The 18,216-nt window shown below is 34.1% G+C and overlaps 1 pseudogene; it reads right to left on the bottom strand.

The window, feature by feature from the left end:
- Positions 1-12,182, bottom strand: part of LOC149176287 (FHA domain-containing protein PS1-like) — a 43,917-nt pseudogene extending 31,735 nt beyond the window's left edge.
- Between the last annotated feature and the right edge of the window lie 6,034 nt (positions 12,183-18,216).

Here is an 18,216-nt window from a genome sequence, read left to right as displayed (position 1 = left end):
TCGACTAGTCAAGCCTTCCACACCAACAATCTCCAAATCTGAGTTGGGTACTATGTGGGAGGATATGAAGGCTGATATTCTTCATTCCCTTACAATGAAAATGGACACAATGTAATAAAATATGAAAAGCGAGGAAGAAAAGATACTCAACCAATCGGGAGAGGAAGCTGAAAGATCCCTAACCATGTAAGAAGAAGCATGAGAAAAATGAATGTCCTTTGGAAACTCTTTCAATCTATGTAATATGTTCATATCGGAATGTACCTGACAAATGCATCCTTTAAAGAAATTTTGAGGGGGAAAGGCCCAAAGGATCCAATGGAAACCTTGTTCTATATGAATGAAAGAAGGGCATGACCCTCCATACATTTCCAACATTTTGACAACTAGCCATATTATTCCCCTATTTGAAATTAGTTCCAACAATCTAAATGGTTCCTATTGAATAAGCCCCACTTCTAAACTAGCTCTCTTTTCAGTGGAAAAATCCCCAAACATAACACGGTGAGGGCACCTCATTTTAGTTTCACCCCACAACTCAATTCTCTGGTTCATTTCCACCAAGCTATAGGCGTCAACTCTTGTATCTTTTTCTAATGCTTCCTCCTGTCATGCCTCCTCAAAACCCTGTCCAATAGCCACCAAGGACACCACCGATGCCAGATCAAACTGCACCAAATCCAAATAATAAACAGGCCCAACCTATCTACAATAGTGAACCCTCCAATTTTAAGACCTACTCCCTAAATTCTCTTTATATCAATGATATACACCTTCATTCAGGGAAGACAACCCAAAATCCTACACCTCTAGTAATCATTGAACACTATGAAAGTCTTCTGAAACAAGATATATATAAACATAAAAAGGAGGAAGATATTGATAAAAATAAATATGCAACAAAGTTAGCATCTCCTATTTCACCATTTCCATATAGGTTGGAAAGAAAGAATCCTGAAAAAATCACAAATTCTCTTTTATATTAGATAAAAAAATATTTGTGTAAGGAGACCTCTTCTTCAGGCAATCAAGGAGATACAGATCTACATCAAATTGATCAAGGAAACTTGTATGAAAGGGAAGGGCCAAGGAGGAATAAAATAGATCCTCTTATCATCAATGTAGTAGGACAACTTGCTAATATGATGCTTGGAAAAATCATAAATAAAAGATATTCTAACCTTCGAATCCCTATTGTGAGTGTACATATTAATGAGACCTATATTCCAAAAACACTTATAGATCTTGGAGAAGTCATCAATGCAATTAATAAGATACCATGTTGAAACTAAATATTCAGTCGACATGCTACCACTGTGTTGCAATTAGTTACCATTGTATCACCCTGTCCTACCTTTTTCGTGGATGGGTTTCGATGTTTTTTTTCAAAGTGGAAACAATTTTACGTTCGACATTGCAAGCAATGTAATCAAAGCTCACAAATTCCATTCAAAATAATACAAATTTTTGTAAAGTTTGCTCTTATGAATTTGGTTAGAGTTAGTTTGGTTCATATGAATACACAAGTTTGATTTTTTGTTGTAAATAGTTCAGGAACAAGGATGATTATGGTAAGGTCTATGTTGGTTCAAATCCCTCTTTATCTATTGGTTGTTAACTTTGCTTTAGAAAATAAAAGGCTTTATTACCTTGTTGACCCAAATATACACACTATGAATTCTTTCCATCATTTTTTCAATTTTAAGTTAACAAAGGTCAAGGCTCTAATTTTATTCCATGCTTATTAGCACTTATGTTCGCACCAAGAAGCCTATTTCTTACCATAGTCTTTAAATAGAGTCAAGATCGCCGAGAGTTTTGTCATACTTGGATGCAAGTCCATTGTTACAATTTCAACCTCGGTATGCCTTATGACGCTTGTGCAAGTCCGACCTTATTAGGTGGATTTCGTCTTTCCTACCTATATTAGCTCCCTACAGTAAGTGCCATGCAGACTCACTGGCATTGATGCACAAACAATCTGGGACTCCATGCACATCTTATCCTTTCTATCGCTAGAGGACCTGCTTCCATGAGGCCATGGATGAGTATGTAAGCTTTGAGCATGGATTGACTAGCTTATTGTAATCTCTCACTCTGGCTTCTATTGTTAGATACTTATTGACTATAAGGATAAATTCATTTATTTCTTTTACTTTCTTCCCGAGATTACCTGTCTATGCTCTTTTACTTGTTAATATTTTTCTAAGGACATCATTAGGAGTTTATTTTGCATCTTCATAGTTATTGAGAGGGAAACAAAGGCATATTTTCTCCTCTGCTACTTCATCTATAATGATAAGTAGTTATTTTTCTTTTTCTTTCTTTCAAAAACATTATTAGTCATTGCATTGGCATCTTCAGATTTATCATGGTTCTTTCTTTTCTTTTCTTTTTTAATTTTCCTCTTTAGAATGAAATTGTTACACATTACATTGGGGGTAGTAGATATTCATTCTCTCTTCTCTACTACTTCATTATTTTTGTCTTTTTGTTCTTTTGTTTTTTTTGTGACTAGATGAATTGGAAACTAGGTAGATCTCGTATGACATGAGGTTGATTCCCCCGCTATCACTATAGCCCCTAGTTGAGAGTTGGGCAAGTGGGACACTCATGGTGTTTTGAACTAGTGGCTATTATGTACGATATGCCTTAACAATCAATCCACTAACTAACTATTCTATGCCCCATGGGCTACTGGTTGTGATTTTGGTTCTCATTGACTTGCTACTTTGATTACCTGTGGACATTACTAAAACTATCTTATCTTAGTACAAGTACTATAAGTTACCATTAGACCACAATATGCTTACTAAAATGTTTAATGAATTTATCAATTTGAAATTTTTAAAGGAAGTAAGGTTTGGCATAGTTGTGCTGTATAGGGAGTGATATGCGTTGGGAAAGGAAGTTGGAAAATTTTAACTACATGAAAAAAAATATTTTTCAAGAGAAATGAGAATTCTATTAATTTAGAGAAGCTCAACCTATTCTCAACTAGAAGTGGGTAGATTTAAATATAATTAATGTTGCTCAAATGCATATGTAACGTGATGAAATTTCCTAACATCTTGAAAGGACGCTTCTAATTATTATATTTGAATTTCAATGTAGTTGGAAACATCTAATGACATACATCTCATTAAAGGACATCCTCCACTATAATATTTAAATATTCTACAAAAATAGTTGGGCTTCCTTATACCTTTTGCTTGTGTCCTTTTGTTGAGAGTCATTGGCACCAAATTTTGCTTAGTATGTGTGTTAAACCCAAAAGTTAAACCCTTGAAACATTCAACAAAAAAATGGGAAAAATTCGATTTGTTCAATGAAACTCTAGTCCCATACCTTCATGGATAAAGAACCATGTTCTTTGAGATCTATTGCTATCATCAGGCTGAAGTGAGAAGGGTGTTATTGTTGATGTAAATTAGCTACTTTTATGCTCTCTTTCTAGACCTAGGAAATGAGATCTATCACTACCATCAGGATGAAGTGAGAAGGGTGTTCTTGTTTATGTAAATTATCTATTTTTATGCTCTCTTTAGAGTCCATTTGTAGTTCCTTAAAACACTACCAAGTGGAGCTACAAGTGTAGAGGCATGTTGTTGCACTCATAAGTAATTCAAATTGACTTTAATGACTATTTTGGTGAGATATTTCTAATAGGAGAAGGTGCACTCAATGAATATTTATAAGAATGATTTGAGCCATTAAGAAGGGTGTTCCTCCAAGACATATTCTAATATTGTTTAATGGGGACTAATATTTCTTGAAAATGCATGTCTTAATCTCCATTTCTCATGGGATTCCTTATCTCGCGAGAACAACATGAGATACTTGAATTTTAGTGATAGTTAGAAGTTGCAAGGAGAGACTTGGAGGTCATGGACCCTTTTCTATCTCGCTTGAGAACTCTTCATCATCCAAGGGAATAACAAGCATATAAAAGGTATATGGTTGGCTTGATTAAGGTTGTTCTAGAGATGAAATTCAATATGAGGATCCAGTCAGGCATGTTTTGCATGTAATTCAAGGCATGGTTACATGGATTACATTATCTTTTGTCATGTCATTGATGGAGATCCTTGTTCCTAGGTTAAAACTAGGCCCTAAGACCATGTGGATGAAGGATTTGAGAAAAAAGGGAGATTTACGAGATGAACACCCAACTCGAGATCATGCCATGTAGCACTAAGTAACACATGGGTTTGTTCAAAGGGCCACTTGAGTCTTGAGGTTGGCTACCCTCTTGAAGGACGCGGCTGGGGGATGTTGCAGGTAAGAAGGTGTGATAGGTAACCCTAATGGAAGATCTTCAATGTATTTGAAGGTGTATTTCCCCATCAAGTAGAAATTTTTAGGGGTAACGACACATATTCACAAATTTGGAGCCATATTCCACCTTTTGAGCTATTTGGGGTTAAGTACATTACAAAAATTTGACCCCATGTGACTATTATCCATATGATCCTAGTTAAATAGATAAATTTCTAAATTTAATAAAATGTAGAAATTACTTTTAGATCATAGCATCAATCACACAAACAATGAAAATTTAAGTAGTGGAAGAATACAAGAGTTTTGCAAATACATACGTAATTTCTTCTTCAAAATCATCTTGGCATATGTTAATGAAACCTCTACAAGCTACTCAAATTGCAACTACATGGTCATCAAAATCATCTCAAAATGAGTTATACAGTCTGCACAAAAAAGAAATCTAGAAGTCGTAAAACTATTGTATTTCTCCATGCGGCCATACAAATCTATGTGATTGTAACTAAAAATAATTAGTGGAAAAATAAAAGAGTTTTGCAAATACATAAGTAATTTCTTCTTCAAAATCAACTTTTCATACCTTAGGGAAACCACTACAAGCTACTCAAATAACAACTGCATGTTCATCAGAAACATCTCAAAATGAGGTATACGATGTGAACAAAAAAGAAAGGAATAAGTTGTACAACTATTGTATTGTTCCATATGGCCATACAGATCTATATGATTGTAACTGTAATTTAAGTAGTGGAAGAATAAAAGATTTTTGCAAATACATAAGTAATTTCTTCTTCAAAATTAGCTTTGCATTCCTCAAAGAAACCTCTACAAGCTACTCAAACAACTACATGGTCATCAAAATCATTTCAAAATGAGGTATACGATTTGAACAAAAAAGAAAGGAAGAAGTTGTAAAACTGTTGTATTGCTCCATATGGCCATACAGATTCATATGATTGTAACTAAAAATTTAGGTAGTGTAAGAATCAAAGAGTTTTGAAAATACATAAGTAATTTCTTCTTCAAAATTGGATTTACATACATCAAGGATACCTCTACAAGCTACTTCAATAGCAACTCCAGGGTCATCAGAATCATCTCAAAATGAGGTATACCATATGCACAAAAAAGAAAGCAAGAAGTTGTACAACTGCTGTATTGGTCCATGTGGCCATACATATCCATATGATTGTAACTAAAAATTTAAGTAGTAGAGGAATAAAATAGTTTTTCAAATACCTAAGTAATTTCTTCTTCAAAATCAGCTTTTCACACCTCAAGGAAACCTCTACAAGCTACTCAAATAACAACTGCATGGTCACTAGAATCATCTCAAAATGACGTATACGATCTGCACAAAAATGAAAGCCGGAAATTTTATGTAAGGTCCCACCTTACCAACCATTAGCATTATACTAAGGCTGACTCAAAATATGATTTAAGTTTAAGTTTTTAAGACGTAAAAGTTAATGCAAGGTTATATATCTATATTTTTATTTTTATTTTTATTTTTATTGGTATTCTTTACACTACATACTAATTTCTACTAACTAACTAACCCATGGTAATATTAAACTTCTCATTAAGGCTACAGGGTCATGGTTCCTCAAGATCCAAAACTTACAACCATAAGTCTTAAAATCACATTTAAATGATAGATTCTTTAGTGGGATAAATAATATCAATATTTACAAACCACAATTTCCAATAAGCTAATTGTTCATTCTATTGCAATTAAGAGTGTTTAAGAGTGACTAATTTGATTTTGTTCTAGATAATATGCCTATGAATTATTTGGTAAAACAAAGGGAAGAAAAACAAGATAATTCAACCTCTAAAGGAGTGGTTTCCAATTATTATGAATTCATATGTGAGCTAACACTTACAACATTTCACCTAACCAATTTGCCTTCCATGGATTTTTACTTCAATGGAATCATCATGCTTATTCTTTGAGATATTTCCAAAAACAATTTTGTTGCAAATCCTAAATTTACTTAGTCATTTTTATAGACAATTCATAGATGTAATTAACTACAACCATTGAAGCATTATGTCAAACAATTTGCAAGAATGAAATGTACAGCCATTGAGGCATTTATTTAAAAACTTACAACCATAACCCTTAAGTCAATTTCACGAAAATTAACTAACATGAATCTAAGATTACATAATTTCTTTTTCTTTGTCAGTAATTCCAAGAAGTGAACCTAATACATAAGTAGAACTGTCATCCACCTTTATTGCTGCATATACAAAAATTTAGCCACATGATGACTATAAATATTTAAGAATTTTTACAAATAGCTCGAAACGATGTAGCTACAGACATTGGGAATTTTGAACAACGATTAGTAGTCACAAAAAAGGTGCTAACTATTAAACTATCAAACAAGCAGTCACAAGTTATTAAACTATAAATGTATTAACCATTGATACTTTAAAATAATAATTCCAAGTTTATATAACAAATTGATTTCATAAAAAGAGATTACCAGGTAAATCACAGCTACAAAAAATAACAGCAAGACAAACCATGAGGCAGCAGCAGCAAATCTGTAAAATATAGAATATTATAGAACTGGATTCTGAAACTCTGTTTTTTGAAATCAATGTCGGGGTGACATGGCTTAAAGGTACATATACCCCCTGAAGTTAAAATAAATCGAAACAAAAATTCCCCGAAATGCAATTATTTAAAACCACAACCAAAAACAAATTCATACTATCTCATTTATCCCTTTTGTCAAACATATACTCTGAAAACTTATCTACAGCTGTAAAAAGAGAAGGAAAACCCAAATTTGTGTTATTAACATGTTTTCATAAAACTCATGGCAGCCTGAATGCTTCATCCAATAAGACATCATGTAAATAAATTTGCAATGAAACTGTACAAATTTTTTTTTTACATAAAATAAACTATAGTTATTGCAAAATTCCTTCAACATTTAGTGTGCAACATTTAACATACATCTAAGTTTCAATTAACAACCAAATAAGCAAAACCATGTAATGAACTACAAAAAGAAACACAATATAATGTTGTCAACATACCTGGCAGTGAATTTATACAACTCAAAAAATGGGAGTATGCCCCAGCTCCAATATCCTTACCAACTCATTATGAACCACCCGATTTTCCTCCCAACCATATCCAGGAAGAACTTCTCCCCCTGGAACCCTCGAGTTGCAAAAGCTCACAAGTAGTACAAAAAGACAACAGTAGAGAGATTTGCAAGGCAAACTAAAGAAGCAAATTTTCAATTCCTCTCAATACCACTCATGGCCAACCTCAATAGCTAGAGATTTTAGAATTTAACAATAATTTCAGATTTATTATGGAAGCAATTGGCTACTCTCCATATCTCTCCCTCTCACTATTTTCCTCAAGTCTCTTCCACTCTTGGCCTCCTCATCCCCGAGTGAGAATACATGAGACTCATATATATGAGGAGCAACCAATTATTGTTATAAAGGAGGAGTAATGTGCATGCATTGGATTCCATTTATAGGAGTGTACTTATGCCCTTAAGGAGAGGTATGAAAGCCTTAGCTAAGGAGAGTGTAACATATGCATTAAATAGAGCGTAAGAGGAATATTTTATGACATATTTTTAATGAGTGAAAAGGAATATGCCATTCTTTGATGAGTGCATAAAATAGAGTATAATGAATTATTTAAAATAGAGAGAGAGATAGTTACATAGAGCCATGAGAGTCATGAAGGAGATGTGTAAATTGATTGAGGAGATAAAATTGACTTGTAATTCCTTTTTAATAATAATATCATAGTCTCGTAAAAGATAGTAATAATATTAATAATATTGAGGGTTCAATCAAGATTGAATTATTAGGATTGATTAATGATAAGTTAATTCACTTTTCTTCAACTCCGCTTGATTACCAATTTATGTAAAGTGATTTACTATTTGTGGAAAGTCGTGCTTGAGATGCTGCACATGACTTTGTATTTTTAGAAACTGATTCCAAAATTGTGAGAATGAAATTTTATTTAAGGAAATTCATCCATGAGTGGTATTTTTATTATGGAGAATAGGGATTCCGCACCCCTATTTCATGCATCTTTTTGCCTTATTAGATTGAGGACTCTGTGCCCTAATCTACTCCAAAGATCCAAGCATCCACAACTTGATCTTTTTAAATATTCAGGACTCCACGCCCTAAATATACAAGACTCCACGTCTTTATCTTTCTTGGATTTAGGACTCCATGCCCTAAATATACAAGACTCCACGTCTTTATCTTTCTTGGATTTAGGACTCCACGCCCTAATTTCCATGCCCTCTCATCTACTGTGCTTTGAAACTTTGTGTTTCTCCTTATGGTATTGATTTTGAGATTTTACCCATCTGATGGTTCGCTGGTAAGGCCTTGTTCAAAGACCTGCACACATTACAATCGCATAGATCAAAGGAATCAAACTAACTCCATAATGAAATTAACTTAATCACATTTTACCCGGAATGGCGCCTGGCTTTCACAGTCATTTTGGTTTTGAAGAAATGACTTCCACAGTCATTCATAATTGAACATCTTTGTTGGAAAATGACCAGGTACCCTACTACATCCTGCTTAGTACAATATTAGACATATATAATCACACAAATCATGTATCATCCATAAATCATAATTAACCATCTATTCCGCACAACCATGAGAATCCATGGGTATATGTGTCTCAATCTTGGATCACCATCCATGTCATACACCTACTTCATAAATCAGATACAAACAGAAAAACATATGTATAACATTTTGCTTAACCAAAACCATTTAATATAGATAATCAATGATGCCACATATAAGAGGAAATATAACTATATAAAACATTGTTCCCCAATCTAGTGATTAATCTATCATACATAAACATAAAAGGAAATATAACTATGTATGTAAAACATTATTCCTAAATCAAGCGATCAACATATCATACATATATAACCCTTGATAGGAGTGACAAAACTATACTAGAAATATAGGACACTACATACTCCCCCTCTTAGAGTAAACTTGGCCCAAAGTTTAACTAAACAAAAAATGAATCTCAAGACACATAGAAGATGTATCTTCCCAAGTGGCAGAACTAGGACTGTATGGGTCCCATTGGACCTTTACTTACTCCACCATGCAACATCCGAGTTGTCGAGTGCGATGGTCCAAAATGCAAACTAGCTATGCCTTAAGAGTTCCTTCATCCGTTGCCTGTAATTGACGCCAATCTAAAATGTGACAAGGATCATGAACATACTTATGTAGTACCAAAATATGAAATACATCATGCATTCAATGAAAGACTGGTGGTAAAGAAAGACGATATGCCACAGGTCCAACCCTTTCAATGATCTCAAAAGGCCCAACAAATCGAGGAGAGAGCTTAGATCCTTTTCCAAACCTAATTGAGATTTTTTGAGGTTTTACTCGAAGAAAAACAAATTCCCCTTCTTTAAAACTATGATCCACTCTATTCATATCAGCATAGCTCTTCTGTCTATCTTGTGCCTACTTTAATCTTTGCCTTATATGACACACTTTTTCTTCCATTTCTTAAAGAATTTTAGGACCTACTAAGATTTTATCCTCTAATATATCCCAACTTAAAGGTGTTCTGCATGGTCTTCCATACAATAACTCATAAGGTGCCATACCAAGGGAGCGGTGATAACTGTTATTGTAAGCAAACTCCACTAGAGGAAGATAATCTTCCCACTTAGATTGTTGATCCATTACGTACATTCTAAGCATGTCCTCTAACACTTGATTTACTCTTTCAGTTTGACCATCAGTCTCTGGATGATAAGCTGTACTGAAATTTAATTGTGTCTGAAGGGCTCCCTAGAAACTAGTCCAAAATCTTCCTGTAAATATAGAGGCCCTATCTGATATGATTTTCTTAGGAAAACCATGAAGTCTAACCACCTCCTTGATAAATACTTGTGCTATTTCAGATGCTTTGTAAGTATCTCTAACGAGTATAAAATGGGCACTCTTAGTAAGTTTATCTACCACCACCAAAATGGATTTATGCCTTTTGGTTGTCTCAGGTAATTCAACAATAAAGTCCATAGATATTAGTTCCAATTTGGACTCAGTAATGTTATGTGGCTGCAACAATCCTGCTGGATGACCATGTTCTGCTTTAACTGGCTGACATTCCAAACATTTTGCCACAAAATTTTCTACATCCTTCTTCATGCCTGCGCAAAATAATTTTTTTTTTAAATCAGCATACATCTTCTAGACTCCTGGGCAAGCCATACATGTTTCATGGTGAGCTTCTTTCAAAATGAACTCACGAATCCCATCTTGATCTGGAACTACAGTCTTTTGTGTGAATCTCACCAACCATCATCATCACAAGAATACCCTTCTACCTTGTTTTTCTTATTCCCCTCCCTAGAAAGAGAAAATTTAAATTCCTTGCACCATTCATCTACATCTTGTGCCCTCAAGATGCACTCCTGTAAATCAATCTTCAATGGAATTACTAAAAATATTCATGGTCTTCGATTAAGCGCATCGACTACTTTGTTCAATGTACCCTTGATGTAAGTTATATCAAAATCATATTCACTTAGGAGTTCTAACCACCTTCTTTGCCTAGAATTTAGATCACTTTGAGTAAATATATGTTGCAAACCTCTGTGATCTTTTTTCAATTCAAATTTCTTTCCCACCAGATAATGTCGCCAAAGTCAGAAGGCAAGAACTATAGTTGCTAGTTCTAGATCATGGGTTGCATAGTTTTCCTCATGCATCCTTAACTTCCTAAAGGCATATGCAATCACCCTACCATCTTATGATAATACACACCCAATCCATCTTTTGAGGCATCAGTACATACTATGAATGGTCTATCCATATCTGGAACCTTAAGTATCAAAGTTGTAGTCAAACATTGTTTGAGCTTGGAAAATGCTTGCTCACAATCATTTGTCCAATTAAATCGTACTCTCTTCCTAAGAAATGAAGCAATAGGGTTGGCTATTTTTGAAAACCCCTCCACAAATCTTCGATAGTATCCTACCATACCCATGAAGCTACGCACTTCATGCACATTAGAGGGTGTTGGCCATTTTGAAATTGCATTGATCTTTGTTGAGTCAACAGCAATGCCTTCACTGGAGATAATGTGTCCAAGATAATGGATTTTTTTTGGAAAAAAGAACATTTGGACATTTTTGCATAAATTTTATTTTCTCTTAAGCATTGTAACACCAATCTCAGGTGTTTCTCATGCTCTTCTAGGGACTTTGAATAGATTAGGATGTCATCGAGGAACACTTGTACAAATTTTTCCAAGTAATTCCTAAATACACCATTTATCAGACTCATAAAGACTCCTAGGGCATTAGATAACCCAAAAGGAACAACCATGAACTCATAATGACCAAAACGAGTTTGAAAAGTCGTTTTGGAAATATCCTCTTCTTTAACTCTGAGTTGATGATATCCAGATCAAAGATCTATCTTGGAGAATATGATGGATCCCTTAATTTGATCAAATAGATCATCAATGCGAGGAAAAGCATATTTATTTCTAATAGTTACTCGATTCAATTTCCTGTAGTCAACACCGAGCCAAAGGGATCCATCCTTCTTCTTTATAAATATCACTGGAGCTCCCCACGGTGAAACACTAGGTCTAAACATACCCCTGTCAATAACTCTTGAAGTTGCACTTGCAACTCACGAAGTTCAACAATAGACATTCGATAGGGAGCTTTGGATATAGGTTTGGTACTAGGCTTTAGCTCTATGGAGAAGTCAATCTCCTGCTTTGGAGGTAAACCAGGCAACTCCTCTGGAAAGACATCGGAGAATTCTGAAAGGAAATGATATTGTTCAAAGGATGAAAGCTCTCCCTCATTTGAAGTCATTACAGCATACATTTGACATATTTTCCTAAGAATTCTCTTCATCTACAAGAATGAGATAAGTCTTAAAGAAATAGGTCCCCTTTCCCCATGGATAACCATAGATTGGCCCCCATCACTCAAAAAAATGAAGGGTTTTGCTTCAACAACTAAGCACAGCCCACTGGGCTTCAAGACAGTCCATCCCAATTATCACATCATAGTGACCAAGTGGCGTCACATAAAGATTCACATTTGTGACACACACTCCCAAGTCTAAAGGGCACTCTTGCACTAAGCATTCAACCTTTTGATATTGCCCTAAGGCCATCTGAACCTGATCAAAATCATTTTTCTCTATCACCACCAATTTACATTTCAATAAAGTATTAGGAGAAATAAAACTTTCAGTTGCACCAGGATCAATCAAAATAGTAACAACCATACCATTTAGCTTACATGATGCTTCAAGCATTGTAGATTCATGCTCAACCTGGCAATTTTGCACAGCTGCATGAATCCTATGGGCGGTGCCCATATCTCTAATAGTGGCTTGTTCCTACTATGATTGTGATTTAGTATTCTTTTCAGGGTAATCTCACTCATAACAAGGTCCTCTACAAGTCCAATATCCATTAGTGGGAGCAGTTTCCATAAATTTGACCCTTTTATTAGGTGATTCTTGAGTGCGAGCATTACTTTGTTGAAGATGTTGCCTTGGGTTATTTCTTTCGTTCTTAAAAGTATGATTCTTTTGAAATCCCTGATGATGTGAACCACCTGACTTATGTCTTACATATTGGCCTCCCCTTCAAGGAGGTTTCCCATGGAATGATAGATTTGGGGTTTTATACTCCCCTTTGTTCCCCAATAATTCTTCCTCGGCTATAATTGCTTGTTGCACAACCTCCCGCAATGTAGTAGGCCTCAAAATGCACACCTTTTCCTTTATAATAGGATTCAATCCATACAAAAACTTGTTTACCTTGAGGGATTCAATATTTATATGGGTAGCATATCTAAGCAACTCCATGAATTATGCTTCGTATTCAAGGATTGTCTTAGTTCCTTGCTTAAGATCATGGAACTCATTCAATTTCCTCTCCAAGTATTCAGCAGAAAAGTACTTTGCTCGAAATTCCCCTTCAAATCATTCCCATGTCAAGGTAGACATGGAGTATCCAAATTGTGATTCTAAGTTCGTCCACCATAATAGTGCACTCTCCTTAATTTGGTATATAGCCAACTTTGCCTTTTGGTTGGTAGAATAATTTCACAACTCAAAACATAGGCACATGTTTTCCGACCAAGCTTTTGCTACTTCTCCTTTTGTGGTACACTTAAAGACAAGAAGCTTAACTTTTTCCAACTCTCTATGTACATCTCCATAAGATGGTATTTATTGCCTCTCCAATTGAGATGAAGAACCAAGCACTGAAGGATTTCCCCCAACCCTAGTAATCAAGACTTTAATCATCTTTTGGAAAGATAACATCATATCCCTTGATTCCTGATGGACATCTACATAGATTCTTTATCTTGGGGAGGTGGAGATGAGACTTCCTCCTCCTTGATGTTCTCTCCATGATTACTTAACCTGACCAAGGAAAAATTTAGGTAAGTAAATAAATATTAGCAGGCAAGCCCTAGGTCCTATAGTTATAACCTGCTCTAATACCATATGCAATGTCCCACCTTACCAACCATCAGTATTATACTAAGGCTGGCTCAAAATATGATTTAAGTTTAAGTTTTTAAGACGTAAAAGTTAATGCAAGGTTATATATCTATATTTTTATTTATTTTTATTGGTATTATTTACACCACATACTAGTTTCTACTAACTAACTAACCCATGGTAATATTAAACTTCTCATTAAAGCTACAGGGTCATGGTTCCTCAACATCCAAAACTTAAAACCATAATTCTTAAAATAACATTTAAATGATAGAGTCTTTAGTGGATAAATAATATCAATATTTACAAACCACAATTTCCATTAAGCTAATTATTCATTCTATTGCAATTAAGAGTGTTTAAGAGTGACTATTCTGATTTTGTTCTAGATAATATGCCTATGAATTCTTTGGTAAAACGATGGGAAGAAAAACAAGATAATTCAACTTCTAAAGGAGTGGTTTCCAATTATTATGAATTCATATGTGAGCTAACAATTACAGCATTTCACCTAACCAATTTGCCTTCCATGGATTTTTACTTCAATGGAATCATCATGCTTATTCTTTGAGATATTTCCAAAAACACCTTGGTTGCAAATCCTAAATTTACTTAGTCATTTTTATAGACAATTCATAGATGTAATTAACTACAACCATTGACGCATTATGTTAAACAGTTTACAAGCATGAAATGTATAGCCATTGAGGCATTTTTTCAAACACTCACAACCATAACCCTTAAGGAAATTTCACCAAAATTAACTAACATGAATCTAAGATTACATAATTTCTTTTTCTTTGTCAGTAATGCCAAGAAGTGAACCTAATACATAAGTAGAACTGTCATCCATCTTTATTGCTGAATATACAAAAATTAGCCACATAATGACTATAAATATTTAAGAATTTTTACAAATAGCTCACAGCGATGTAGCTACAGCCATTGGGAATTTTTAACAAGGGTTAGCAGTCACAAAACAAGTTGCTGACTATTAAACTATCAAACAAGAAGTCACAAGTTATTAAACTATAAATGTATTAGCCATTGATACTTTAAAATAATAATTCCAAGTTTATATAACATACTGATTTCATAAAAAGAGATTACCAAGTAAATCACAACTACAAAAAAAGAGCAGCAAGACAAACCACCAGGCAGCAACAACAAATCTGTAAAATATGGAATATTACAGAACCAGATTCTAAAACTCTATTTTTTGAAATCAAGGCTGGGGCAACATGGTCCTAAGGAACAAATACCCCATGATGTTAAAATAAGTTGAAACGGAAATGCCCCGAAATGCGATTATTTAAAACCACAACCAAAAACAAATTCATACTATCTCATTTATCCCTTTTGTCAAACATATACTCTAAAAACTTATCTACAAATGTAAAAAGAGAAGGAAAACCCAAATTTGTGCTATTAATATGTTTGTAAAATTCCTTCAATATTTAGTGTGAAGCATTTGATATACATCTAATTTTTAGTCAACAACCAAATAAGAAAAACCATGTAATGAAATACAAAAATAAATGCAATATAATGTTGTCAACATACCTAGTAGTGAATGTATACAACTCAAAAAAATGGGAGTATGCTCCAACTCCAATGAGAGTATGCTCCAACTCCAATATCCTTACCAACTCATTGTGAACCACCCGGTTTTCCTCCCAACCATATCCAGGAAGAACTTCTCCCCCTGGAACCCCCGAGCTACAAAAGCTCACAAGCAGTACCAAAAGACAACAATAGAGAGATTTGCAAGGCAAACTAAGGAAGCAAATTTTCACTTCCTCTCAATACCACTCATGGCCAACCTCAATAGCTAGAGATCTTAGGATTTTAACAATAATTTCAGATTTATTATGGAAGCAATTGGCTACTCTCCATATCTCTCCCTATCACTATTTTCCTCAAGTCTCTTCCACTCTTGGCCTCCTCATCCTCAAGTGAGAATACATGAGACTCATATATAGGAGGAGCAACCAATTATTGTCATAAAGGAGGAGTAATGTGCATGCATTGGATTCCATTTATAGGAGTGTAACTTATGCCATTAAGGAGAGGTATGCATGCCTTAGTTAAGGAGAGTGTAACATATGCATTAAAGAGAGCGTAAGAGGAATATTTTATGACATATTTTTAATGAGTGAAAAGGAATATGTCATTCTTTAATCAGTGCATAAAATAAAGTATAATGAATTATTTAAAAGAGAGAGAGAGAGAGAGAGAGAGAGAGAGAGAGAGAGAGAGAGAGAGTTACATAGAGCCATGAGAGTCATGAAGGAGATGTGTGAATTGATTGAGGAGATAAAATTGACTTGTAATTCCTTTTTAATAATAATATCATAGTCTCGTAAAAGATAATAATAATATTAATAATATTGAGGATTCAATCAAGATTGAAATATTACGATTGATTAACTATAAGTTAATTCATTTGTCTTCAACTCCACTTGATTACCAAATTGTTTAAGTTATTTACTATTTTTGGAAAGTCATGCTTGAGATGCTGCAAATGACTTTCTATTTTTAGAAAGTCATTCCAGAATTGTGAGAATGAAATTTTATTTAAGGAAATTAATCCATGAGTGGTATTTTAATTATGGAGAATAGGGATTCCACACCCCTATTTCATGCATCTTCGTGCCTTAGTAGATTGAGGACTCCGCACCTTGATCTATTCCAAAGATCCAAGCTTCCACAACTTGATCTTTTTAAATATTCATGACTCCGCGCCCTAAATATACAAGACTCCACGTCTTTATCTTTCTTGGATTTAGGACTCCACGCCCTAAATATACAAGATTCCACATCTTTATCTTTCTTGGATTTAGGACTCCACGCCCTAATTTCCATGTCCTCTCATCTACTGTGCCTTGAAACTTTGTGTTTTTCCTTATGGTACTGATTGTGAGATTTTACCCATCTGATGGTTCACTGGTAAGGCCTTGCTCAAATACCTACACACATTACAATCCCATAGATCAAAGGAATCAAATTAACTTCATAATGAAATTAACTTAATCACATTTTACCCAAAATGGTGCATGGCTTCCACAGTCATTTTGGTTTTGAAGAAATGACTTCCACAATCATTCATAATTGAACATACTTGTTGGAAAATGACCAGGTACCCTATCACATCCTACTTAGCACAATATTAGACATATATAATCACACAAATCATGTATCATCCATATATCATAATTAACCATCTATTCCGAATAACCATGAGAATCGATGGGTATATGTGTCTCAATCTTGGATCACCATCCATGTCATACACCTACTTCATAAATCAGATACAAACAAAAAAAACCTATGTATAAAATTTTACTTAACCAAAACCATCTAATACAGATAATCAATGATGCCACATATAAGAGGAAATATAACTATATAAGACATTGTTCCCCAATCTAGTGATCAATCTGTCATACATAAACATAAAAGGAAATATAACTATGTATGTAAAACATTATTCCTCAATCAAGTGATCAACCTATCATATATATATAACCCTTGATAGGAGTGACAAAACTATACTAGAAAAATAGGACACTACATATCGACATACATATCCATATGGTTTTGTTGATTCTTTATACAATTTCCTTTCAACCAATTAAAAATCTATAAGTTCATCCTTATTATGCATTTCTTTCTCTTAGTTGTTCAATGTGAGCAATACCTCTCCATCTTGTCTTATTTATGTTTCTCTGAAACATGTACAAGTTCTTTCTTTCACTACATTTCTCAATGTACATATTGTTCGAGACCTTTTCTTCATATATAGAAGAAATTTTGCATGAGGAGATGAACATAAATTTAATTAGGAGAAACATTTGTCCATGTTGACATCAAGGCTAGGAAATAAACACAAACAAAATATTCAAAGGAAATTTTGGTGGTATAGACAAGATACATTCAACTCCTCTCTATTCTAATATACCCAAGGTATATTACACAAGACTGTACAAAAAACACCACAAAATATCTTTTACAGGGAAAGATTTCAAGCTGCAGTATATATGTTGAACTGTGAACATGTTAGACTAAATAACAAACATTTGACATCTTTCAAAACATGTATTTGGCATATATGTTGATAGGATATATCATAACTCTACAACCTCATAATACTAACCTTCATGTCGTGGATGAATTTGACAGGGTATTGGCATGCCTCGATTGGAATCTACCATTTTTGACTCATTTCTAGACTGTCAATGGAACACTATCTCAAACTGCCACATAAAGCCACAATAGAAGGCATTTGCTGCTATACAGAACTTTTACAACTCAATCTTTGATTATTGATCATTTCTAATGTACATAAACGATAAGGCATCTGTAAAATTAAAATAATTG

Source organism: Pinus tabuliformis, chromosome 4_1 (assembly GCF_031772625.1).
Source record: "Pinus tabuliformis cultivar Carrire ecotype Pingquan chromosome 4_1, CPIR1, whole genome shotgun sequence".
Classification (NCBI taxonomy): domain Eukaryota; kingdom Viridiplantae; phylum Streptophyta; class Pinopsida; order Pinales; family Pinaceae; genus Pinus; species Pinus tabuliformis.
Note: the sequence above shows the minus strand (reverse complement) of the source record. Positions and strands in the feature narration are given on the sequence as shown.